The sequence below is a fragment of the Pseudophryne corroboree genome, chromosome 8, assembly GCF_028390025.1.
Source record: "Pseudophryne corroboree isolate aPseCor3 chromosome 8, aPseCor3.hap2, whole genome shotgun sequence".
Taxonomy (NCBI): Eukaryota; Metazoa; Chordata; class Amphibia; order Anura; family Myobatrachidae; genus Pseudophryne; species Pseudophryne corroboree.
In genome coordinates, this window is record NC_086451.1 from 347,570,154 (window position 1) to 347,597,834 (window position 27,681).

The window sequence follows — 27,681 nt, forward strand, 5'->3', positions numbered from 1 at the left end:
AATACAGTCGCACTGACTGAGTGGCATAATAATGGGTATTATAAGGGATGGGGGACCTGCTAGGATGCTACAATCAGTAAGGAGTTGGTGGAGAGACACTCATATATAATGCAGTGAAAACTAATGTGATTGGATGTAATAATAAGTATTATAAGGTATGGGAGCCTGCATCCTAATGGAAAAGAAGGGGGGAGGGTATTTGGTGGGTTGTTGCCAGGAGTGCACATCAAAGGGGAAGGAGAGGTTACTTGAGGACTGTCTGCCATTGTTCACAGAACAAATAGGGGTTAGCATCACCGGAGCTCTTGCAGGCGGAGCTGGCTGCGCAGTTGACATGGGGCCTTGTCGGTTGCTGGGACCTTGTGCCTGGTAATAAACAGATGCACCATGGAGGAGCGTGCTTTAAGTCTAGTAGATGCTGTTGGTGGGGGTGGCAACTCCCCGGGCAATAGCCCTGCCAGTGTGTCTTGACCTGCAAACTCCCAATGAATCAGACCCCCGTGCCGCCCACTGCCTGGAATCCTCGTGACAATTAATGATAAAAAAGTCTGAATGGTGCAGTGGGTTGCTTGCCCCCTAAGCCATTGGGCCCCATAGCAAGCACATCCCCTGCACCCTCTATAGTTACACCACTGCCTCAGTCACTGGGTCACTCATATACAATGCAGTCAGTGAGTGAGGGTATAATAATGGGGTGTGGGGACATGGTGCAATCGGTGAAGGGGGAAGTAATATACTCTAATAGAATATAAGGAGGAAAAACAACAAATAATACACAGGCATAAATCAGGAATAAAAATATAGTGCTATGGATTGTTTGAAGGAGAGGGGCCCTAAATCAATATCTTGCTTAGGGCCCCATGAGGTCTAAATCCACCACTGAGCTCACCTATAATTCACAGTAGGACTTTAAGAAATGCTACCAGTAGTGAATCAGGATCTCATTTATAAATGTGCTGATGCATTTACAAGGATTGTTTAAGTGCTAACGTTTTATCACTGTACATTAACTAAGATGCGTTTTAAAATTCACTTACCACTTGAAGGGTATTCTCTTCAAAAAAGCCACAAAGCACTCTTCTGGGTCAGGAAAATCCTAGCAGCCTTTTGTGTGTATGTGTAAGGTTTATTTGTCATTGTAAGACCTCAAGTCAGAGGTTCTCAAATGCGGTCATCAAAGCACCCCAACGGCCCAGGTTTGAAATATATCCATAAACAACAAACAAAGTAGCAGCGCTGTGTGATAAATATTAAAAAGATCAACAATTACATTCGTTAATCATGGTGGAGATAAGGACACGGGGAGCTGAATGGATTAAGGTGAAAAAGGCAATAGTTTAATAAAAATACATACAATGTATCGATAAAAATAATATTAAATGAGAATTGTAATAAAATTACAGCAAAACAGAATCACCATGGAGCTGCCTTAGTTGTGCTATCCGTTTTTCTTAATTTATGTGGACTATTACTGATAGTATTGGAATTAGGTAACACCTGGGCTTTTTAGCACAGTCCTGATGGCTGCAATGCCACATATATTACCGCTGGAGGAGGGGGTTCTCTGGGTAGCGTCCCTTTTGGCGGGTAGAACCAAAAGGGACGCTACCCAGAGCCTTTTTCACCTTAATCCATTCAGCTCCCCGTGTCCTTATCTCCACCATGATTAACGAATGTAATTGTTGATCTTTTTAATATTTATCACACAGCGCTGCTACTGTACTTTGTTTGTTGTTTATTGTTTATAGTGTTCACAGGATTGACTATACCTGTTACATAGCAGCTGCTATAATTAGAACACCAGCCCAACCTGCGCCCGATTTTAACTTCGGTTAAAATTTCTCCTTTTTGAAATATATCCATGCTTGGACATAGGTGACTTAATTAGCACCTTAGTCAATTTGATTTAACTATCTGTGCTGAGCCATGGATATACCTAAAACATGGACCATTGGGGTGCCTTGAGGACCACTTTTGAGAACCTCTGCTTCAAGTTCTAGGACCTGAGAGTCGGACGCACAGCCGATGTTGTATGCAGTGGAGTGAGTCATACTGTACGTGTGTCCAGGGTCTGTGAGTGCAGAGTTGCAGGTGCAATTTAGACATAAGGGAGATGCACGGTGTCAGAAATCTGCTGGGCGGTGACTGAGGTGGCTATTCAGATGCACAAAGATAGTCTGTGTTATGGGAACGGCGCCGGTGTGTCGCTGTAGTGGTTGGAAACTCAGATGCATAATCGGTCACATAGGAGGCCATTCTCTCCCGGAAGATCTGAGCCTAGCATGGGTAAAAGCTACAATGGTGCGACAGATGGATGCAGTATTTGAGTGTCTAAATATGCTCCAAGTGGGTGTCTCAGACTTTACACATTCAGGCGCACAGCTGTAAACCAGGAAAGGGCCTGTAGCAGCATTTTCATAAAGTCATAGGTAAATGACAGGCAAAAGACCGTCTCAGAATCAGATGCCTCATTTTACTGCTGAGGTAACCTAAATGCCCTCCTAGTTGATCCTGATAGAATGAATTCCAAGAGAAGACCGGATCTAATGACACTATCAGCATGTCACGAATACATGATGTGCATTATTTCTAAGCTCCTATTCTGATTGCCATTATTCATCCAGAACTAAAGATTCATGTTATACTAAAATGTATTCAGTTGTTTTAAAAGAAGAAGATACTATAGATTAATTCCTTACTCCAATAATAGTGATCATATTCTCCCCTGGCTAGACCACTTGATTTCATTTTCTAAACTGAACTTAGAAAAACACCTATTGTGATGGGTTATTTTGGCTTATACTGTAGATTAGATTTCATTGGGACGTGTTCCTCAGACACGGCAAGCCTAAATGCATTCTCATTACATCTTATGAGTGGTTGGGTCTTGGGATACTGGTGTTACAAGGTTGGGAGTCTGCGTGTAGGCTGTATCTATGGACAATAGCAGTGTAACAATTACAATGTTCTATACTTCTGATGTAATTCTCATTTTACGTGACATGGTAAGATTTATTGACGGGCAATATTTTAGATCCTTTGAATCAAATTATTGTCATGTTTATGATCTTATCTCAAATCTAATATTAATAATTCCAGGTGTGAGTTATTTAAACAATTGAGGAGCTGGAGGCCCAAAGAAGCCAAAACCCTATTTGGCCGAGTGCCACAACAAGAAGTGGTACCACCAGTTTATAAACAGTACAGTAAGGTAATGGGACTGATATATATATATATATATATATATTCTGATCATATACTGTACTATACTGGTTTTTTATGGTTCTAATAAATTCTTACTGGATAATAATAGCTTATCTATCAAAGCCAGGTGTTCAGTGATGCAGCCAGGAGATGCTTTGCTTGTATCATGATTACATAGCTGTGGTCAAATCTAAACCCACTTTGCAGAACTGAGGAGACCTGGAGCGTGTCTGTATTGGGAAAGACCTCACAATGTGACCTCACTTGTACCCCTTTCACACCGCAGCTATAACCCGGTAAATTGACGTTTTTTAAGCCTTCCAAAATGGTTCTAGCTGCGGTGTGAAAGGGCCACATTGAATTTACTGGTTACAGATTACTGGTATTTTAAAACGGTTAAAAAGCAGGGTCCTACACGGTTCAGACCCGTTTCATTGCGCAATGTGAAAGGCTCAGAAACAGTATTTCCAAACCACAGAAGGTGATTGGCTGTCTCCATGCGTGATGTCACCAGGCAGAAGCAGGAAATAAACTGGAGCAAACACATGAGAGTGAAGAAGCATTTTATTACCCAGAATACAGTTTAAAATGGCAAATTGTAGTGATGAGGAGGTTAGGGAGCTGTTTAGGATGAGAGGGGATGAAGAAATTGCTAGACAAATCACTGGGACAGTGAAGGATGCAGTAATCTACAAAAACATGGTAAAGATGCTTGAAGCTGCTGGGTTCCATCGTACGACTAGCCAAATTATTAATAATTAATTAATAATTAATCATTATTAATAATGTGTGGGCCAGAAAAGTCCATTTAAAATGACAACCACTGTTTTCTATGGGAGAAACGGGTTCAGTGTGAAAGGTACCAAAACGGTAATGAAACGGTAATATACCAGTTACAACATGCGATGTGAAGGGGGTTTAACTGCTCAGACCCGTTTTAAGACCCGTTTTAAGAAACGTTTTAAAAGCAGGGTTTGTGATGTGAAAGCGGTATTACTAAAAGTAGGTCCAGGTACTTCTAGTCCTATATCTGCTTCAGACTATGATGTTTGAATATTTCTATTTTTGTGAGAACTGTGCTAAAACATTTTCCAGATCATTTGTTTTCTATTGTTTAACAATGTTACTGGAAACCTTATGGAAACATTTGTTAATGTCATTTTGGCTCCATTTTACATCAGGGTGTAGCTGAGGCATAGTTGAATGCAGGTCTGTTTTGCAGACAGACCTTGGCACGGATTTAATGGAGTCCACGTTCGCCCGATGTGCAGGATGCCGGCCAAACTGCGACTTGAATAAGCCATGTAAATGATTGGTCCTTTAAAAAAAGTCCGCGTTCTGCCTGTATCCCGCGCGTCTGGCGAACTTGGACTCCATTACAACTGGCCCTTTGTGTGTTTTCACGTTGAGCATGCTTTGGAGCTGAACGGATGCATTTACCGGAGATAGCGAGTTGCATTAACGCTTGTGGCTAAAATGTTCTGGAAGCATCTTTTATACAAAGTATAGTGAGCACTGATCAGGGGCATAAATTCATGCCAGGCGCCCGGAGGCAAAATAGAAGGTGGCGCCCCCCCAGTGGCTATGGCTTGCACATTTGCTGATGTCCCATCGACTTGTCAGTGGTACAGTACATCTGGGAGAATAAAGATTCCTTATTGAAGCTAATTGTGGCGATAAGGAATCTTTATTTTCAGGTGCTGGCGTAAATGATAATAAATAGTGCCCTGAGGAGGGGTTTTATCAAAGCTCGGAGAGAGATAAAATTGTGAGAGATAAAGTACCAAACAATCAACTTTTGCCTTTCATTTTACAGGCTGTGTTTGAAAAATGACAGGAGCGGATTTGATGGTACTTTGGGCCTAATTTAGACCTGATAGTAGATGACTAGTGACACCCAGTGGTCACTCTAGATCCCCCAGCGACGAAAAAGAGGGCACAGCCTTATATAAAGGGGCGTTGCATCATGGGAGATCCCAATGGCATCACTCCAGGGGCATGCCCAGCATATCCGGAGATGCTGGGCTGACCCCGGAGACAGTCAGTGTCAGCTCCTCCTCCATGATCGGAGCAGGATACTACAGCCGAATGTTATATCCCTTTCACACCGCATAAATAACCCGGTATCGACCCGGCGGTGTGAAAGGGGCATAGCCGAAATCCCGGGTCGCCTGACAATTCAACCCGGGAATAAAGCAGTGTTATACCCGGGTTGAATACCGGGTCAGTGGCTGCATAAACGGGCCCCCGGGTCGATGCGTCCCGGGACTCATTTACTACAGCAGGGAGAGGCGGTGCGGAGATGATCTCATCTCCCAGTGCCGCTTCCACCCCCGCCTCCGCCCCTCTGCTATGGCAACCCACCCGGCATATTGCCGGGTCTGGGAAACCTGCAGCAGCGGCCAATGCCGAATCCCACACGGGAAGGACCCGTTTTCAGTTCCCGGGTGGGATCCGGCATTGGCAGTGTGAAAGGGGTATGACACTGCAGCACCTGGCTTCTGTCACTACAGAAAAGTTGTAATTGTGGTTCCACTAGAGATGAGCGGGTTCGGTTTCTCTGAATCCGAACCCGCCAGAACTTCATGTTTTTTTTCACGGGTCCGAGCGACTCGGATCTTCCCGCCTTGCTCGGTTAACCCGAGCGCGCCCGAACGTCATCATGACGCTGTCGGATTCTCGCGAGGCTCGGATTCTATCGCGAGACTCGGATTCTATATAAGGAGCCGCGCGTCGCCGCCATTTTCACACGTGCATTGAGATTGATAGGGAGAGGACGTGGCTGGCGTCCTCTCCATTTAGATTATAAGAGACTGAGAGAGATTTACTGGAGCTGACTAGGAGGAGTACTGTTACTGTAGAAGTGTAGAGACTGAGTGGAGAGAGTTTACTAGTGAGGACAGTGCAGTTTACTTTATAATCCGTTCTCTGCCTGAAAAAAGCGATACACAGCACACAGTGACTCAGTCACATACCATATCTGTGTGCACTGCTCAGGCTCAGGCCAGTGTGCTGCATCATCTATTATCTATATATAATATTATATATATCTGTCTGACTGCTCAGCTCACACAGCTTATAATTGTGGGGGAGACTGGGGAGCACTACTGCAGTGCCAGTTATAGGTTATAGCAGGAGCCAGGAGTACATAATATATTATATAGTGAGTGACCACCAGACACACAGTGCAGTTTATTTAATATATCCGTTCTCTGCCTGAAAAAAGCGATACACACAGTGACTCAGTCAGTCACATACCATATCTGTGTGCACTGCTCAGGCTCAGGCCAGTGTGCTGCATCATCTATTATCTATATATAATATTATATATATCTGTCTGACTGCTCAGCTCACACAGCTTATAATTGTGGGGGAGACTGGGGAGCACTACTGCAGTGCCAGTTATAGGTTATAGCAGGAGCCAGGAGTACATAATATATTATATAGTGAGTGACCACCAGACACACAGTGCAGTTTATTTAATATATCCGTTCTCTGCCTGAAAAAAGCGATACACACAGTGACTCAGTCAGTCACATACCATATCTGTGTGCACTGCTCAGGCTCAGGCCAGTGTGCTGCATCATCTATTATCTATATATAATATTATATATATCTGTCTGACTGCTCAGCTCACACAGCTTATAATTGTGGGGGAGACTGGGGAGCACTACTGCAGTGCCAGTTATAGGTTATAGCAGGAGCCAGGAGTACATGATATATTATATAGTGAGTGACCACCAGACACACAGTGCAGTTTATTTAATATATCCGTTCTCTGCCTGAAAAAAGCGATACACACAGTGACTCAGTCAGTCACATACCATATCTGTGTGCACTGCTCAGGCTCAGGCCAGTGTGCTGCATCATCTATATATATTATATATCTGTCTGACTGCTCAGCTCACACAGCTTATAATTGTGGGGGAGACTGGGGAGCACTACTGCAGTGCCAGTTATAGGTTATAGCAGGAGCCAGGAGTACATATTATATTAAAATTAAACAGTGCACACTTTTGCTGCAGGAGTGCCACTGCCAGTGTGACTGACCAGTGACCTGACCACACTGACCACCAGTATAGTTAGTAGTATACTTATATTGTGATTGCCTGAAAAAGTTAAACACTCGTCGTGTGACTTCACTTGTGTGTTTTTTTTTTTTTTTATTCTATAAAAATAAAACTCATTCTGCTGACAGACAGTGTCCAGCAGGTCCGTCATTATATAATATATAATATATACCTGTCCGGCTGCAGTAGTGATATATATATATTTTTTATATCATTTATCATCCAGTCGCAGCAGACACAGTACGGTAGTTCACGGCTGTGGCTACCTCTGTGTCTCTGCACTCGGCAGGCAGTCCGTCCATAATTGTAATACCACCTAACCGTGGATTTTTTTCATTCTTCTTTATACATACATAGTTACATAGACATCTTCTCTTTATCAACCAGTCTATATTAGCTGCAGACACAGTACAGTACGGTAGTTCACGGCTGTGGCTACCTCTGTGTCTGCAGTCGGCAGGCAGTCCATAATTGTATACTAGTATCCATCTCCATTGTTTACCTGAGGTGCCTTTTAGTTGTGCCTATTAAAATATGGAGAACAAAAATGTTGAGGTTCCAAAATTAGGGAAAGATCAAGATCCACTTCCACCTCGTGCTGAAGCTGCTGCCACTAGTCATGGCCGAGACGATGAAATGCCAGCAACGTCGTCTGCCAAGGCCGATGCCCAATGTCATAGTACAGAGCATGTCAAATCCAAAACACCAAATATCAGAAAAAAAAGGACTCCAAAACCTAAAATAAAATTGTCGGAGGAGAAGCGTAAACTTGCCAATATGCCATTTACCACACGGAGTGGCAAGGAACGGCTGAGGCCCTGGCCTATGTTCATGGCTAGTGGTTCAGCTTCACATGAGGATGGAAGCACTCAGCCTCTCGCTAGAAAAATGAAAAGACTCAAGCTGGCAAAAGCAGCACAGCAAAGAACTGTGCATTCTTCGAAATCCCAAATCCACAAGGAGAGTCCAATTGTGTCGGTTGCGATGCCTGACCTTCCCAACACTGGACGTGAAGAGCATGCGCCTTCCACCATTTGCACGCCCCCTGCAAGTGCTGGAAGGAGCACCCGCAGTCCAGTTCCTGATAGTCAGATTGAAGATGTCAGTGTTGAAGTACACCAGGATGAGGAGGATATGGGTGTTGCTGGCGCTGGGGAGGAAATTGACCAGGAGGATTCTGATGGTGAGGTGGTTTGTTTAAGTCAGGCACCCGGGGAGACACATGTTGTCCGTGGGAGGAATATGGCCGTTGACATGCCAGGTGAAAATACCAAAAAAATCAGCTCTTCGGTGTGGAGGTATTTCACCAGAAATGCGGACAACAGGTGTCAAGCCGTGTGTTCCCTTTGTCAAGCTGTAATAAGTAGGGGTAAGGATGTTAACCACCTCGGAACATCCTCCCTTATACGTCACCTGCAGCGCATTCATAATAAGTCAGTGACAAGTTCAAAAACTTTGGGTGACAGCGGAAGCTGTCCACTGACCAGTAAATCCCTTCCTCTTGTAACCAAGCTCACGCAAACCACCCCACCAACTCCCTCAGTGTCAATTTCCTCCTTCCCCAGGAATGCCAATAGTCCTGCAGGCCATGTCACTGGCAATTCTGACGAGTCCTCTCCTGCCCGGGATTCCTCTGATGCATCCTTGCGTGTAACGCCTACTGCTGCTGGCGCTGCTGTTGTTGCCGCTGGGAGTCGATGGTCATCCCAGAGGGGAAGTCGTAAGCCCACTTGTACTACTTCCAGTAAGCAATTGACTGTTCAACAGTCCTTTGCGAGGAAGATGAAATATCACAGCAGTCATCCTACTGCAAAGCGGATAACTGAGGCCTTGGCATCCTGGGTGGTGAGAAACGTGGTTCCGGTATCCATCATTACTGCAGAGCCAACTAGAGACTTGTTGGAGGTACTGTGTCCCCGGTACCAAATACCATCTAGGTTCCATTTCTCTAGGCAGGCGATACCGAAAATGTACACAGACCTCAGAAAAAGAGTCACCAGTGTCCTAAAAAATGCAGCTGTACCCAATGTCCACTTAACCACGGACATGTGGACAAGTGGAGCAGGGCAGGGTCAGGACTATATGACTGTGACAGCCCACTGGGTAGATGTATGGACTCCAGCCGCAAGAACAGCAGCGGCGGCACCAGTAGCAGCATCTCGCAAACGCCAACTCTTTCCTAGGCAGGCTACGCTTTGTATCACCGGTTTCCAGAATACGCACACAGCTGAAAACCTCTTACGGCAACTGAGGAAGATCATCGCGGAATGGCTTACCCCAATTGGACTCTCCTGTGGATTTGTGGCATCGGACAACGCCAGCAATATTGTGTGTGCATTAAATATGGGCAAATTCCAGCACGTCCCATGTTTTGCACATACCTTGAATTTGGTGGTGCAGAATTTTTTAAAAAACGACAGGGGCGTGCAAGAGATGCTGTCGGTGGCCAGAAGAATTGCGGGACACTTTCGGCGTACAGGCACCACGTACAGAAGACTGGAGCACCACCAAAAACTACTGAACCTGCCCTGCCATCATCTGAAGCAAGAAGTGGTAACGAGGTGGAATTCAACCCTCTATATGCTTCAGAGGTTGGAGGAGCAGCAAAAGGCCATTCAAGCCTATACAATTGAGCACGATATAGGAGGTGGAATGCACCTGTCTCAAATGCAGTGGAGAATGATTTCAACGTTGTGCAAGGTTCTGATGCCCTTTGAACTTGCCACACGTGAAGTCAGTTCAGACACTGCCAGCCTGAGTCAGGTCATTCCCCTCATCAGGCTTTTGCAGAAGAAGCTGGAGGCATTGAAGAAGGAGCTAAAAGGGAGCGATTCCGCTAGGCATGTGGGACTTGTGGATGCAGCCCTTAATTCGCTTAACAAGGATTCACGGGTGGTCAATCTGTTGAAATCAGAGCACTACATTTTGGCCACCGTGCTCGATCCTAGATTTAAAGCCTACCTTGGATCTCTCTTTCCGGCAGACACAAGTCTGCTGGGGTTGAAAGACCTGCTGGTGACAAAATTGTCAAGTCAAGCGGAACGCGACCTGTCAACATCTCCTCCTTCACATTCTCCCGCAACTGGGGGTGCGAGGAAAAGGCTCAGAATTCCGAGCCCACCCGCTGGCGGTGATGCAGGGCAGTCTGGAGCGACTGCTGATGCTGACATCTGGTCCGGACTGAAGGACCTGACAACGATTACGGACATGTCGTCTACTGTCACTGCATATGATTCTCTCAACATTGATAGAATGGTGGAGGATTATATGAGTGACCGCATCCAAGTAGGCACGTCACACAGTCCGTACTTATACTGGCAGGAAAAAGAGGCAATTTGGAGGCCCTTGCACAAACTGGCTTTATTCTACCTAAGTTGCCCTCCCACAAGTGTGTACTCCGAAAGAGTGTTTAGTGCCGCCGCTCACCTTGTCAGCAATCGGCGTACGAGGTTACATCCAGAAAATGTGGAGAAGATGATGTTCATTTAAATGAATTATAATCAATTCCTCCGCGGAGACATTGACCAGCAGCAATTGCCTCCACAAAGTACACAGGGAGCTGAGATGGTGGATTCCAGTGGGGACGAATTGATAATCTGTGAGGAGGGGGATGTACACGGTGATATATCGGAGGGTGAAGATGAGGTGGACATCTTGCCTCTGTAGAGCCAGTTTGTGCAAGGAGAGATTAATTGCTTCTTTTTTGGGGGGGGTCCAAACCAACCCGTCATATCAGTCACAGTCGTGTGGCAGACCCTGTCACTGAAATGATGGGTTGGTTAAAGTGTGCATGTCCTGTTTTGTTTATACAACATAAGGGTGGGTGGGAGGGCCCAAGGACAATTCCATCTTGCACCTCTTTTTTCTTTTCTTTTTCTTTGCATCATGTGCTGATTGGGGAGGGTTTTTTTGGAAGGGACATCCTGCGTGACACTGCAGTGCCACTCCTAGATGGGCCCGGTGTTTGTGTCGGCCACTTGGGTCGCTAATCTTACTCACACAGTCAGCTACCTCATTGCGCCTCTTTTTTTCTTTGCGTCATGTGCTGTTTGGGGAGGGTTTTTTGGAAGGGACATCCTGCGTGACACTGCAGTGCCACTCCTAGATGGGCCCGGTGTTTGTGTCGGCCACTAGGGTCGCTAATCTTACTCACACAGCTACCTCATTGCGCCTCTTTTTTTCTTTGCGTCATGTGCTGTTTGGGGAGGGTTTTTTGGAAGGGCCATCCTGCGTGACACTGCAGTGCCACTCCTAGATGGGCCCGGTGTTTGTGTCGGCCACTAGGGTCGCTAATCTTACTCACACAGCTACCTCATTGCGCCTCTTTTTTTCTTTGCGTCATGTGCTGTTTGGGGAGGGTTTTTTGGAAGGGACATCCTGCGTGACACTGCAGTGCCACTCCTAGATGGGCCCGGTGTTTGTGTCGGCCACTAGGGTCGCTTATCTTACTCACACAGCGACCTTGGTGCAAATTTTAGGACTAAAAATAATATTGTGAGGTGTGAGGTATTCAGAATAGACTGAAAATGAGTGTAAATTATGGTTTTTGAGGTTAATAATACTTTGGGATCAAAATGACCCCCAAATTCTATGATTTAAGCTGTTTTTTAGTGTTTTTTGAAAAAAACACCCGAATCCAAAACACACCCGAATCCGACAAAAAAAATTCGGTGAGGTTTTGCCAAAACGCGTTCGAACCCAAAACACGGCCGCGGAACCGAACCCAAAACCAAAACACAAAACCCGAAAAATTTCAGGCGCTCATCTCTAGGTTCCACCCACTCCGAGGGTGACACCCAGGTGTGGCCGGCACCCCCTTGTGGTGCCACTGGCTAACTGAATCTGTCCCTCAGATTCAAAAAATGTATTTATGTACTGTATATGCGCCCTAATTGGAACACCTTTTCCCCAACCTCACAAGTGTATGGGTCATTGAGTCAACACACATTAGGTCGACATGCATTGGGTCAACCACTAACGGTCAACATGCACTAGGTCGACAGGGTGTTTAGGTCGACAGGGTCGTTAGTAGAGATAAGCGGATTCGGTTTTACCCGGATTTACTCGGTTCTCAAAACGGCATTTTATTGGCTCACGGATGTCACGTGTTTTAAATAGCCAATAAGATGCCGTTTTGAGAACCGAGTAAATCCGAGTAAAACCGAATCCGCTCATCTCTAGTCGTTAGGCTGACATGTGCAAGGTCAACAGGTCAAAAGGTCGACATTTTTTTAAACTTTTTTGGTGTCGTTTTCTTCGTAAAGTGATGGGGAACCCTAATTAGTACACCGCGTCCCCTCATATGGCTTGCTTCGCTCGCTCGGCACAGGTTACCGTTCCCATTAGTAGTCCACGTGTATCGTAAAGTATAAAAAAGGTCAAAAAATGAATTTAAAAAAAACGTGAAAAACTTATGTCGACCTTTTGACCTTGCACATGTTGACCTGACGAACCTAATACAATGGATGAAAATGGGAATAGAGAAAATCCCTGCGCCCTAGGAGCAGCTATAGTAAGTGTGGACAAGAGTGTATCACCAATTACACTCCAGGGGATTAAACATACAAAGGAGATTTTTGGTACACACTTTCAGTGGCGCTCCAAATCATGAATTTCTTTTCTTCTTATCCTTTCCCATGATTTGAACCTACGGAGACGGCTAGAGAACCTTTCCTCGGCAGAAAACTTCAGGAGAATCATCCAGAATCACATGAGAACTTATTATTGTCAATAATTGATATCATCTACTGCATTGTCTATATATGGAGCGCCACTGAAAGTGTGTACCAAAAATCTCCTTTGTATGTAGACCTAACGAACCTGTTGCACATGTCGACCTAACAAACCTGTCGACCTAGACACCCTGTCGACCTAGTGCATGTCGACATTTAGTGGTCGACCGAGTGCATGTCGACCTAACGACCGCAACCCCCACACAAATGCTTGATAGTTACAAAGAACAGGGGCCCTCATTCCGAGTTGTTCGCTCGGTAAAAATCTTCGCATCGCAGCGATTTTCCGCTTAATGCGCATGCGCAATGTCCGCACTGCGACTGCGCCAAGTAAATTTGCTATGCACTTAGTAATTTTATTCACGGCTTTTTCATCGTTCTGGCGATCGTAATGTGATTGACAGGAAATGGGTGTTTCTGGGCGGAAACAGGCCGTTTTATGGGCGTGTGGGAAAAAACGCTACCGTTTCCGGAAAAAACGCAGGAGTGGCCGGAGAAACGGAGGAGTGTCTGGGCGAACGCTGGGTGTGTTTGTGACGTCAAACCAGGAACGACAAGCACTGAACTGATCGCAGATGCCGAGTAAGTCTGAAGCTACTCAGAAACTGCTACGAGGTGTGTAATCGCAATATTGCGAATACATCGTTCGCAATTTTACTATGCTAAGATTCACTCCCAGTAGGCGTAGGCTTAGCGTGTGCAAAGCTGCAAAAAACGGCTTGCGAGCGAACAACTCGGAATGACCCCCAGTATTTGAGCAATAAATAGTCAAATAGTGATTTAAAAAAATGTGAATTACTGGGAAATGCTCATTGTGGTTCACATTGAAACAAATATTGCAGAAATAACAGGAAACTGAAATCTTTAAAGGTTTTTGTTTTTATCTACAGTTTTTGTAACTTCTTATATGTCCTGTGAACAGAGGCGTATCTAGGGTATTTGGAGCCCAGGGCAAGATCAAAAATGGCGCCCCCCCCCCCCCCCCCCTCCCCAAAAACAAAACTAAAAAGGAAAGTATGTGCCCACACCACTGGTGTCACTGTATATAAAGATATGAGGGTGTGTATGTACAGATGTAGGTGCAGTGGTCGAAGAGGAATTTTTGAAGAGGGAATGAAATAGTGAAGGTCGCAATTATGTGCGCGCCGAAGGCGCGCGCGCTCCGGAAAAGGGGGCGTGGTCACTCAAAAGGGGGCGTGACCTTCAATGTAGTAGGTCTCCTTATACTATCTAGTACTGGTGCCTCTTTCACATTACAGCACACGGTATGAGCCAAAATTCACATTATGGGGTATATTCAAATGAAATCAGATCCATTCCGACATGCATTTGTCGGAATGGATCTGACAACCCCTATTCAAATATCATCTCAATTCGACTTTTTCAAGTCGAATTGAGATGAGTGACCCAGGAGGAGGAGAGGAGGGGGGGGGAGCCACGGGGGACAGCCGCCGGCAGCCAGAGGATGTCAGCACTACAGTAGCGCTGCAGAAGGATGTCACACAGCCGCCCGACCTCACGGCAGTGTCCACCCGGCTCCAGCAAGCTTGCTGGAGCTGGGTGGACGCTGCTGTGAGCGGCACGGCTGTGTGACATCCTGCTGCAGCGCTGTGCTGTAGCGCTGATCTCCTCTGGCTGCCCGCGGCAGTCCCCCGTCTCCCTGCGGCTCTCCCCCCTCTCCTCCTCTGGGTCCGCATCTCATTCCAACATCTTTTGATGTTTTGATCTTTTGAAAAGGGGGCCGTAAGCACGTGGATCGGCAGCTATTCTGCCGATCCACGTGCTTTTTGACAAGTCAAATTCACCGAATTGTCGAAAATATTGAATAGGTCGAATCACGATTCGACCTTAAAAAGTCAAAAACTGACGTCTTTTCGACAGACGGCAGTTTTCGACTTCAATTGAATATACCCCTAAAGCACACGGTATGAGCCGAAATTCACATTATAGCACACGGTTTGAGCCAAAATTCACATTATAGAGTGAGGGGATCCTACCCCCTCAATTAACTAATCCTGTGGGGCCCTTAATTAACTAATCCTGTGGGGCACTGTGGTGAGGGGAGCCTACCCCCATAATTGACTATTTGCAGAGTTTAGCAGCGGAAGGGTTGCAGCGGTTTCTCACCCCAAGCTGCGGCGCTTCTGCCACCTCCGACACTCCACGTCTTCGGCGCCACCCGGGATGCAGAGCACCGCACCGGGGATGCACCCTTTTCAGTGTGGTCTGCTGCGCTCTGTAGGGGGATATTCTCTCCTGCTGCAGGATCCTGAAGTGCGCCGTCCTCCCCGCTGTTCTGCACCATCTTCTTTAAGCCAGCCAGGGTCTTCTGCGGGTCCTTGCTCCGGCAAGCGGGTGTCCTCCGCGATGCCGGTGCTCCCGTTGCTGGTCAGTCTCCTCCGTTGCTGCAGGGTCCCGCTCCACTGAAGGTTGGATGTCCTTCCCCGGTCCTGCTGGCTGGACTCCTCCTCTTCTGTGGCGTCTTCTCCACTCAGCGCGGACGGCTCTGGTGACAGGCACAGGCAGCTCCTCCCTGGCGTTGGTCCTCTCCTGGTCCTGCGGCTTGCTCCCTCGCGTCTCTTCAGCTGGTGCGCATGTCTCAGCTCCTCCTCCTCCGGTCTTCGTGAGTCCTTCAGGGCTCCTTCCTACGTGCTGCTGCTGTCTGCTAATTAAAAAATATATATACTTCCGGGTCTGTGGAGAAGTGCTGCTGCTTCGACCTACATACAATAAATATATTTTATAATATATATATATATATATATATATATATATATCTACACATAAAACACATACACACAAATATCCACACACATAGAAGAAATACACACAAACACACACAGAAACACACGCATACTCCTGCTTACCCCTCCAAGCCGGACACACACACACAGAAACACACGCATACTCCTTTAAGGAAGAAATTTTATAAGCAGCCCTGCGCTACCAGACGAAAAGCTGCTAGTTTGTAACACATGGGATTTTCCCTCATAAATTCCCCACAAGACAAATAGATACAAAACAAAAGATGGTTGCAAACTAGCGCTGCTTTAAAATATTAAAATTTTAAAACGGTAACTTGAAAGGAGATTGGATGAGGATAATCTCCTTTCAAGTTCCCTTTTTAAAGTTTTAATATTTTAAAGCAGCGCTAGTTTGCAACCATCTTTTGTTTTGTATCTACACGCATCAAGCCAGACACACACACACACCATGGATATGCGGTGACACGCACACTCCTGCTTACCCCTCCAGGCAGTACACACACAAACAGGCACACGCACACCCCTGCTTACCCCTCCAGCAACATACATACATGCCTGCTTACCCCTCCATTGCTGGACACATGCACACACACACACCCCTGCTTACCCCTCAAACAACACACACAAACCCCTCCATTGCTGGACACATGCACACACACCCCTGCTTACCCCTCCAACAACACACACACACCCCTCCATTGCTGGACACATGCATACCCCCACCCCTCTTACCCCTCCAATAAAACCCACCCACCCATCCATTGCTGGACACATGCAAACACACACACACCCTGCTTACCCCTCCAACAACACACACACACAAACCCCTCCATTGCTAGACAGTAGACACATGCACCCCCCCCCCCCCCCTGCTTACCCCTCCAACAAAACACACAAACCCCTCCATTGCTGGACACATGCACGCACACACAACCCCCCCCCCCCCCCCTTACCCCTCCAATAACACACACACACCCCTCCATTGCTGGACACATGCATGCACACACACCCGCCCTCTTACCCCTCCAATAACACTCACACACACACCCCTCCATTGCTACACGCTTGCAGCTTACCCCGGGCCCTCCATCATTGTCAGCGGGCGGGTGGCAGGTCCGGACCGGGGCCCTCCGTGTCTACGCACACTGGCTGGTGCTCACTCACAGCGGCGGCCGGGAGGCAGACGGCAGGTCCGTGGCGGGGGTCTTCCTTCGCGGCGCTCACAGCGGCAGGCGGGCGGGAGTCAAACGATAGGTCCTGGGCCCTCCCTCTATTTATTGCACTCTCCTGGCCGCGTCTGCGAGTGCAGTGAATAGAGGGAGGGCCCAGGACGACACCACGTCTGGAGGTCTCACAGCGGCACTGGCGGACTAGCAGCGGCAGGCAACATGGGGCGAGCGGGTCGTGCAGGTGCCAGTGGCGCCCCCTTCTGCTGGGGCTGTCACGGCGCCCAGGGCACGTGCCCTGCTCGCCCCATGCTAGTTACGCCTCTGCCTGTGAATTACCTCTGTGGTGACACTGCAGACTGCTCTGTTCCGAGGGTCAGGATGCATGAACGGAGATAAGGTGCTGTGCAGTGCGTGGGAAGCCAGCATATTACATTTCAAACATGTAACAGGCAAATTAGAATGAAATAAAACTTGTTTTAGAACATCTGTCCTTGTTGGTTCATAATTGCATTTGATAAACTATTTTTTTCATAGGGCTTTATTTTTAGGGCATGCCTTCCACAACACATCTAATTGTAAGCTCCTAGTAAACGCATTCACCAGGTGGTACATACACATTTGATGACAAGATGCTAAACCTAATATTCAATTTTAATGAATATACTTTTGATTACGAGAACAAGTGCACTTAAGAAATAATGAGCACAAGGTGATCTTTTATTCTGGGTCAGCAAATCGTTTCTGCCAAGCTCAGAAGAATTTTACTAATTAAAAAAACAATTCAAATAGATAAATATAAGAGCTTATTTAAATATCTGCTTGAACAGAAAGGCGTTAGACTTCCTTTGACCCCTGTGGCAATATAAGCATAGATGGCAGTAGTGAGCCATGGATTCTGTGTGGGACTGGAGGAATCCGCCCACACAGGGATAATAAAGGAGGTACGATCACACCTAAAAGCTGCCGAGTGGAAAATAGTCCAAGTGGCACTGAGAGCAGACAAGTGTGTATCCAGCCCAGCTGAGCTTGTGAAAGCAAGTCAGGCTGCAGTGGCAGACGAAGAGCACCTTGTGCCACTTAATAGGGGCCAGGACTCGGAGGCCAAAGTCTAAACCTGTAGGAGGCAAGGAAGACCACAAATCTCTGTGACTGTGATGTTGGTAAGAAATCAGGCCAATGGGCTCTTGAGTCTGTGAAAGCTAGGAGTTCATGTCTACACCAGGCAGGGAGGACTTTGAGGTGCCTTACCTGTGAGAGTCAGGACTTTTAAGTGAAACTTTGTGAGGCAGACTAGATGCCCAGTATAGTAAGGGGTCAAGCAATGAGTTAGTGCCCGGCATAGGGGCTAGGTTATTTGTCATTTTCTGTTTCATTTATGCTGCCAGTATAGCTCCATTTGTTTAATTTATCTGAAAAGCTGTGTGTGGACCTATCTAAAGCACCCATAACACTGCACCACTAAGCCCTATACCAATCTAATTACCTGAGATTTGTCATACACCCCCACAGAGGGTGTTTCTGACAGGAGAGTGCATCACACCATTGAATATTATTATCACTGCTTCAGTCTCTTACAGTTAATGGCATTCATTATGTAATAAGCTGGGGGAAATCCAACCCCTTTACTGGTTGCAATATTGTATGTCTTACTGATGACCAGTAGCAAAGCTAACCACTACTAAATATACTTGTGTATATGTAACTGAGAGACAGCTCCACACTGAAGACTGAGCCCAGCCATGTACATAACCTATCTTTAAGTGTATTGCATATCAGATGAGAGCTATGGGCAATTCCACTGGGGCACAGAATTGATGTTAAGGGCTGTAACTAGGAGTGTGCAACAGGTATCACCTTCCAAGTCAATACACATGAGAAAAATAAAGTCTCTTTGTATGGGGCATACTAATTAATTAGTGAATAAAACATAGCTTTTTTTAATTCATTATGTTAAAATTATAGATGAGCGGGTTCAGTTCCCTGAGAAACGAACCCCCCGAACTTCACCTTTCCCACCTGACTCTGAAACCAGAATGAGGAAAAACGTCATCATCCCGCTGTCGGATTCTCGCAGGGTTTGGATTCCATATAAGGAGCTGCACGTCGCCGCCATTTTCACTCCGTCATTGGAGAGTGTAGCGAGAGGACGTGTTTCCATTCTCAGTGTCTGTGGAGGGAAAGTGGGGGGCGATTCCAGTACTGTCTTGTGCTGCTCAGTCCAGTGTAGTGTCTTATGCTGTATCAGTCCAGTCACTGTGGTGGTGTCCTCTGCTGCCATATGTCCAGTGTAGCTGTATAAGTCCAGTGCAGTGGTGCTGTGTTGTCCTGCATCAGTACAGTGGTAGTGTCTTGTGCTGCATCAGTCCAGTCACAGTGGTGGTGTCCTCTGCTGCCATATGTCTAGTGCTGCTGTATAAGTCCAGTCCAGTGCTGCTGTGCTGTGCCGTATATGTCCAGTGATACTGCCGTATATGTCCAGCGGTACTGCCATATAAATTCAGTGATACTGCCTTATATGCCCAGTGATACTGCTGTATAAGTCCAGTGATACTGCTGTATAATATCAGGGATACTGCCGTATATGTCAAGTAGTACTGCCGTATAAATCCAGTGGTACTGGCATATAAATCCAGTCCAGTGGTACTGCCGTATAAATGCAGTGATACTGTCGTATATGTCCAGTGGTACTGTCATATAAATCCAGTCCAGTGACACTGCCGTATATGTCCAGTGGTACTGCCATATAATTCCAGTGATACTGCCGTATATGTCCAGTGGTACTGCCGTATAAATCCAGTCCAGTGGTACTGCCGTATAAGTCCAGTGATACTGCCATATATGTCCAGTGGTACTGCCATATATGTCCAGTGGTACTGCCATATATGTCCAGTGGTACTGCCATATAGATCCAGTCCAGTGATACTGCCATATATGTCCAGTGGTACTGCCATATAATTCCAGTGATACTGCCGTATATGCCCAGTGGTACTGGCGTATAAATCCAGTCCAATGATACTGCCGTGTAAGTCCAGTGATACTGCCATGTAAGTCCAGAGATACTGCCATGTAAGTCCAGTGGTACTGCCGTTTACGTCCAGTGGTACTGCCGTATATGTCCAGTGGTACTGCCGTATATGTCCAGTGATACTGCCATATAGATCCAGTCCAGTGATACTGCCATATAATTCCAGTGATACTGCCGTATATGCCCAGTGGTACTGGTGTATAAATCCAGTCAAATGATACTGCCGTGTAAGTCCAGTGATACTGCCATATAAGTCCAGAGATACTGCCGTGTAAGTCCAGTGGTACTGCCGTTTACGTCCAGTGGTACTGCCGTATAAATCCAGTGGTACTTGCGTATAAATCCAGTGCAGTGGTACTGCTGTATAATTCCAGTGATACTGCCATATATGTCCAGTGGTACTGCCGTATAAATCCAGTGGCACTGCCGTATAAATCCAGTCCAGTGATACTGCCGTATATGTCCAGTGGTACTGCCATATAATTCCAGTGATACTGCCGTATAAATTCAGTCCAGTGGTACTGCCATATAATTCCAGTGATACTGCCGTATAATTTCAGTGGTACTGGCGTATAAATCCAGTGATACTGCCATATAAATCCAGTGCAGTGGTACTGCCATATAAATCCAGTGGTACTGCTGTATAATTCAAGCGATACTGCTGTATAATTCCAGTGATACTGCCATATAACTCCAGTGGTACTGCCATATAATTCCAGTGATACTGCTGTATAAATCCAGTCCAGTGGTACTGCCGTATAAATCCAGTGGTACTGCCATATAATTCCAGTGATACTGCCAGAGGTACTGGTATATAAATCCAGTGATACTGCTGTATAATTCCAGTGGTACTGGCGTATAAGTCCAGTGATACTGCCATATAAATCCAGTCCAGTGGTACTGCCGTTTAAATCCAGTGATACTGTCGTATATGTCCAGTGGTACAGCTCTATATGTCCAGTAATACTGCCGTATATGTCCAGTGATACTGCCGTATAGATCCAGTCCAGTGATACTGCCATATATGTCCAGTGGTACTGCCATATAATTCCAGTGATACTGCCGTGTATCCCCAGTGGTACTGGCGTATAAATTCAGTCCAATGATACTGCCGTATAAGTCCAGTGATACTGCCATATAAGTCCAGTGGTACTGCCGTATATGTCCAGTGGTACTGGCGTATAAATCCAGTGCAATGTTACTGCTGTATAAATCCAGTGGTACTGCTGCATAAATCCAGTGATACTGCCGTATAATTCCAGTGGTATGGGTGTATAACTCCAGTGATACTGCTGAATAAATCCAGTCCAGTGGTACTGCTGTATAAGTCCAGTGATACTGCTGTATAATTCCAATGATACTGCCGTATATGTCCAGTGGTACTGCCGTATAAATCCAGTGGCACTGCCATATAAATTCAGTGCAGTGATACTGCCGTATATGTCCAGTGGTACTGCCATATAATTCCAGTGATACTGCCGTATAAATCCAGTCCAGTGGTACTGCCATATAAGTCCAGTGGTACTGCTGTATAATTCCAGTGATACTGCTGTATAATTCCAGTGGTACTGGCGTATAACTCCAGTGATACTGTCATGTAAATCCATTCCAGTGGTACTGCCGTATAAGTCCAGTGGTACTGCCGTATAAATCCAGTGGTACTGCCGTATAATTCCAGTGATACTGCTGTTTAATTCCAGTGATACTGCCATATAAATCCAGTGGTACAGCCATATAATTCCAGTGATACTGCTGTATAATTCCAGTGGTACTGGCGTATAACTCCAGTGATACTGTCATGTAAATCCATTCCAGTGGTACTGCCGTATAAGTCCAGTGGTACTGCCGTATAAATCCAGTGGTACTGCCGTATAATTCCAGTGATACTGCTGTTTAATTCCAGTGATACTGCCATATAAATCCAGTGGTACAGCCATATAATTCCAGTGATACTGCTGTATAAATCCAGTCCAGTGGTACTGCCATATAAATCCAGTGGTACTGCCGTATAATTACAGTGGTACTGGCGTATAAGTCCAGTGATACTGTCATGTAAATCCAGACCAGTGGTACTGCCGTATAAGTCCAGTGGTACTGCCGTATAAGTCCAGTGGTACTGCCGTATAAGTCCAGTGGTACTGCCGTATAAATCCAGTGGTACTGCCGTATAAGTCCAGTGGTACTGCCGTATATAAGTCCAGTGGTACTGCCGTATATAAGTCCAGTGGTACTGCCATATATAAGTCCAGTGGTACTGCCGTATATAAGTCCAGTGGTACTGCCGTATATAAATCCAGTGGTACTACCGTATAAGTCCAGTGGTACTGCCGTATAAATCCAGTGGTACTGCCGTATAAATCCAGTGGTACTGCCATATAATTCCAGTGATACTGCTGTATAAATCCAGTCCAGTGGTACTGCCATATAAATCCAGTGTTACTGCCGTATAATTCCAGTGGTACTGGCGTATAAATCCAGTCCAGTGGTACTTCCGTATAATTCCAGTGGTACTGGTGTATTAATCCAGTACAGTGGTACTGCCGTATAATTCCAGTGACACTGCCATATAATTCCAGTGGTACTGCCGTATAAATCCAGTCAGTGGTACTGCCGTATAAGTCCAGTGATACTGCATTATAATTCCAGTGGTTGTGCTGTATAATTCCAGTGGTACTGCTGTATAAGTCGAGTGGTAGTGCCGTATAAATCCAGTGGTACTGCCGTATAAGTCGAGTGGTACTGCCGTATAAATCCAGTGGTACTGCCATATAATTCCAGTGATACTGTTGTATAATTCCAGTGATACTGCTGTATAATTCCAGTGATACTGACGTATAATTCCAGTGGTACTGGCGTATAAATCCAGTGATACTGTCATATAAATCCAGTCCGGTGGTACGGCCGTATAAGTCCAGTGGTACTGCCATATAATTCCAGTGATACTGCCGTAAAAATCCAGTGATACTGCTGTATAATTCCAGTGGTACTGCCGTATAACTCCAGTGGTACTGTCCTGTGCTGTATATTATTAACTCCATTTAAAGGGGTTATTAATATTTAATCCAAATAATTTGTACATGGTTTGCCCTGTGTGGTGTAGGGATACGCTGTCCTGTGCCGCATATTGTGTTATATAACTCCAGAAAAATGGAGAACAAAAATTTGAAGGATAAAATAGGGAAAGTTCAAGAACCACTTCCTCCTAGTGCTGAAGCTGCTGCCACTAGTCATGACATAGATGATGAAATACCATCAATGTCGTCTGCCAAGGCCGATGCCCATTGTGATAGTAGAGGGCATATAAAATCCAAAAAGCCAAAGGCCCTCATTCCGAGTTGTTCGCTCGCAAGCTGCTTTTAGCAGCATTGCACACGCTAAGCCGCCGCCTACTGGGAGTGAATCTTAGCTTTGCAAAATTGCGTACAAAAGATTCGCAATATTGCGAAAAGAGTTATCTGTGCAGTTTCTGAGTAGCTCGAGACTTACTCTTCCAGTGCGATCAGTTTAGTGCTTGTCGTTCCTGGTTTGACGTCACAAACACACCCAGCGTTCACCCAGACACTCCCCCGTTTCTCCAGCCTCTCCCGCATTTTTCCCAGAAACGGCAGCGTTTTTTCACACACTCCCATAAAACGGCCAGTTTCCGCCCAGAAACACCCAGTTCCTGTCAATCACACTCCGATCACCAGAACGAAGAAAAAACCCTGTAATGCCGTGAGTAAAATACCAAACTTCTTAGCAAATTTACTTGGCGCAGTCGCAGTGCGAACATTGCGCATGCGCAATTAGCGGAAAATCGCTGCGATGCGAAGAAAATTACCGAGCGAACAACTCGGAATGAGGGCCAAAGTTCGGTAAAAATACTCCAAAAAATAAATGTAAATGGTCTGAGGAGAAACGTGAACTTGCCAATATGACATTTATAACACGGAGTGGCAAGGAACGGCTAAGGCCCTGGCCTATGTTCATGACTCGGGATCAGTACGAGAACCCGCCAGACGGGATCCCGGTGGTCGGAATACCGACACCGGGATCTTAACCAGTACAATCCCGACAGGGGGGCAAGTGCAACGCAGCCCCTTGCGGGCTCGCTGCGCTCGCCAAGCTGCGGGCACGGTGCCTCGTTACGCTCGGCACACTAATTTATTCTCCCTCTATGGGTGTCATGGACATCCACAGAGGGAGAATATGTCGGGATTGTGCCGGTCGGGATCCCGGTATTGGTATTCCCACCGCCAGGATCCCGTCCGGCGGGATCTTGACCGCATCCCCATGACTCAGCTTCACATGACGATGGAAGCCCTCATCCTCCCGCTAGAAAAATGACAAGAGTTAAGCTGGCAAAAGCACAGCAAAGAATTGTGCGTTTTAAGATGGCATCACAAATGCCCAAGGAGAGTCCAAGTGTGTCGGCGGTTGCAATGCCTGACCTTCCCAACACTGAATGGGAAGAGGTGGCTCCTTCAACCATTTGCACGCCCTCTGCAGGTGCTGGAAGTAGCACCCACAGTCCAGTTTCTGATATTCAAATTGAAGATGTCACTGTTGAAGTACACCAGGGTGAGGATATGGGTGTTGCTGGCGCTGAGGAGGAAGTTGACGATGAGGATTCTGATGGTGATGTGGTTTGTTTAAATCAGGCACTGGGAGAGACAGTTGTTGTCTGTGGGATGAATAAGCCCATTGTGATGCCTGGGCAAAATATCAAAAAAGCCACCTCTTTGGTGTGGAATTATTTCTCTACAAATTTGAACAACAGGTGTCATGTTGCCTCTGTCAAACCGTAATAAGTAGGGGTAAGGACGTTAACCACCTAGGAACCTCCTCCACTATATGTCACCTGCAGTGCATTCATTGGAAGTCAGTGTCAAGTTGTTTAACTTTAGGTAAGAGCATAAGCAGTCCACTGACGCCCTTTTTCCTCTTGTACCCAAGCTCCTGCAAGCCACACCACCAACTCCCTCAACGTCAACTTCCTCCTCAGTCAGGAACGTCAGTAGTCCTGCAGGCCATGTCACTGGCAAGACTGAGGAGTCCTCTCCTAACCGGGATTCCTCCGAAGGATCCTTGAGTGTAACGCCTACTGCTGCTGGCGCTGCTGTTGTAGCTGCTGGGAGTCGATCGTCATCCCAGAGGGGAAGTCGGAAGACCACTTGTACTACTTCCAGTAAGCAATTGACTGTCCAACAGTCCTTTGCGAGGAAGATGAAATATGACAGCAGTCATCCTGTTGCAAAGCAGGAACCTGAGACCTTGACACTTATGTTGGTGTTAGACGTGCATCCGGTATCTGCCATTAGTTCAGTGGGACTTAGAGAATTGTTTGAGGTACTGTGTCCCCGGTACCAAATCCCATCTAGATTTCACTTCACTAGGAAGGCGATACCGAGAATGTACAGAGATGTCAGAGAAAGTGTCCTCAATGTCCTAAAAATGCGGTTTTACCCACTGTCCACTTAACCACAGACATGTGGACAACTGGAACAGGGCAGACTAAGGACTATATGACTGTGAAAGCCCACTGGGTAGATGTATTGCCTCCTGCAGCAACAACAGCAGCGGCACCAGTAGCAGCATCTCGCAAACGCCAACTCATTCCTAGGCAGTCTACGCAATATATCACTGTTTTCCATAAGAGGAACACCGCTGACAACCTCTTACAGAAACTGAGGGACACCATCGCACAATGGCTTACCCCACTTAGACTGTCCTGGGGATTTGTGATATCGGACAACACCACCAATATTGCGCACGTCCCATGTTTTGCACATACAATTAATTTGGTGGTGTAGAATTTTTTGAAAAATGACAGGGGTGTGCAGGAGATGCTGTCGGTGGCCCGAAAAATTGTGGGCCACTTTCGACATTCAGCCACCGTGTTCCAAAGACTGGAGCACCAGCAAACACTCCTGAGCCTGCCCTGCCATCACCTGAAGCAAGAGGTGATAACAAGGTGGATTTCAATACTCTATGCTTCAGAGGATGGAGGAGCAGCAAAAGGCCATTCAAGCCTATACATCCACCTACGAGATAGGCAAAGGAGTGGGAATGCATCTGACTCAAACGCAGTGAAGAATGATTTCCGTCTTGTGCAAGGTTCTCCAACCCTTCGAACTTGCCACACGTGAAGTCAGTTCAGACACTGCCAGCTTGAGTCAGGTCATTCCCCTCATCAGGCTTTTGCAGAAGCAACTGGAGAAATTGAAGGAGGAGCTAATACGGAGCGATTCCGCAAAGTATGTGGGACTTGTGGATGGAGCCCATTATTCACTTTGCCAGGATTCAAGGGTGGTCAGTCTGTTGAAATCAAAGCACTACATTTTGGCCACCGTGCTCGATCCTAGGTTTAAAGCCTACGGGGGTCATTCCGAGTTGATCACTCGCTAGCTAGTTTTAGCAGCCATGCAAACGCTATGCCGCCACCCACTGTGGAGTGTATTTTAGCTTAGCAGAAGTGCAAACACTTGTGCAGCTGAGCTCTGCAAAAACAGTTTGTGCAGTTTCAGAGTAGCTCTGAACCTACTCAGCGCTTGCGGTCACTTCAGCCTATTCATGTCTGGATTTGACGTCATACACTCGAACAGCGAACGGCCAACCACGCCTGCGTTTTTTCAGACACGCCTGCGTTTGTGCAAACACTCCCTGAAAACGGTCAGTTGACACCTAGAAACGCCCCCTTCCTGTCAATCTTCTTCAGTGCGACTGAAAACTTTGCTACAACCTGTGCACAACCACAACGGGCTTTGTACCCGTACGACGCGCGTGCGCATTGCAGCACCATACCATGTGCAGAAATGCTGATTTTTCACCTGATCGCTGAGCTGCGAGGTTCAAAGACCTGCTGGTGAGAAAATTGTCAACTCGAGCAGAACGTGACCCGTCAACAGCTCCTCCTTTATTTTCTCCCGCAACTGTGGCTGCGAGGAAAAGGATAAGATTTCCTACCCCACCCGCTGGCTGTGATGCAGGGCAGTTAGGAGCGAGTGCTGACATCTGTTCTGGACTGAAGGACCTGCTAACTATTACTGACATGTCTACTGTCACTGCATATGATTCTGTCACCATTGAACGAATGGTGGAGGATTAGATGAGTGACGGCATCCAAGTAGGCATGTCAGACAGTCCGTACGTATACTGGCAGGAAAAAGAGGCAATTTGGATGCTCATGCACAAATTGGCTTTATTATACTTAAGTTGGCCCCCCCTCCAGTGTGTACTCCGAAAGAGTGTTTAGTGCAGCCGGTTACCTTGTCAGCGATCGGCGTAGGAGGTTACTTCCATAAAATGTGGAGAAGATGATGTTCGCCAAAATGAATAATAAATTCCTCCGGGAAGACCTTTACCAGCAATTGCCTCCAGAAAGTACACAGGGACCTGTAATGGTGGATACCAGTGGGGACGAATTAATACTCTGTGAGGAGGGGGATGTACACACTGAAAGGGGTGAGGAATCAGAGGATGAGGTCGACATCAGAGCCAGTTTGTGCAAGGAGAGATTGATTGCTTCTTTTTTGGAGTGGGCCCAAACAAACCAGTCATTTCAACCACAGTCGTGTGGCAGACCTTGTGGCTGAAATGATTGGTTTGTTAAAGTGTGCATGTCCTGTTTATACAACATAAGGGTGCGTGGGAGGGCCCAAAGGCAATTCCATCTTGTATGACAATTCCATCTTGTACCTCTTTTTCTTCTTTGCATCATGTGCTTTTTGGGGACTA

General features: G+C 46.4%; 2 long non-coding RNA genes across 3 annotated transcripts in view; one reads left to right on the top strand and one right to left on the bottom strand.

Annotated features, from left to right (window-relative positions):
- Positions 1-17,170, bottom strand: part of LOC134947788 (uncharacterized) — a 49,969-nt gene extending 32,799 nt beyond the window's left edge. The window contains exons 1-2 of the long non-coding RNA XR_010182777.1: positions 16,848-17,170; positions 15,134-15,726 (exon numbers count right to left, since the gene is read on the bottom strand). This is a non-coding gene — a long non-coding RNA (uncharacterized LOC134947788). The remainder of the gene's footprint in view (positions 1-15,133; positions 15,727-16,847) is intronic.
- The window catches only part of LOC134947787 (uncharacterized), a 151,495-nt gene that overhangs the window by 45,045 nt on the left and 78,769 nt on the right, over positions 1-27,681 (top strand). The window lies entirely within an intron of this gene.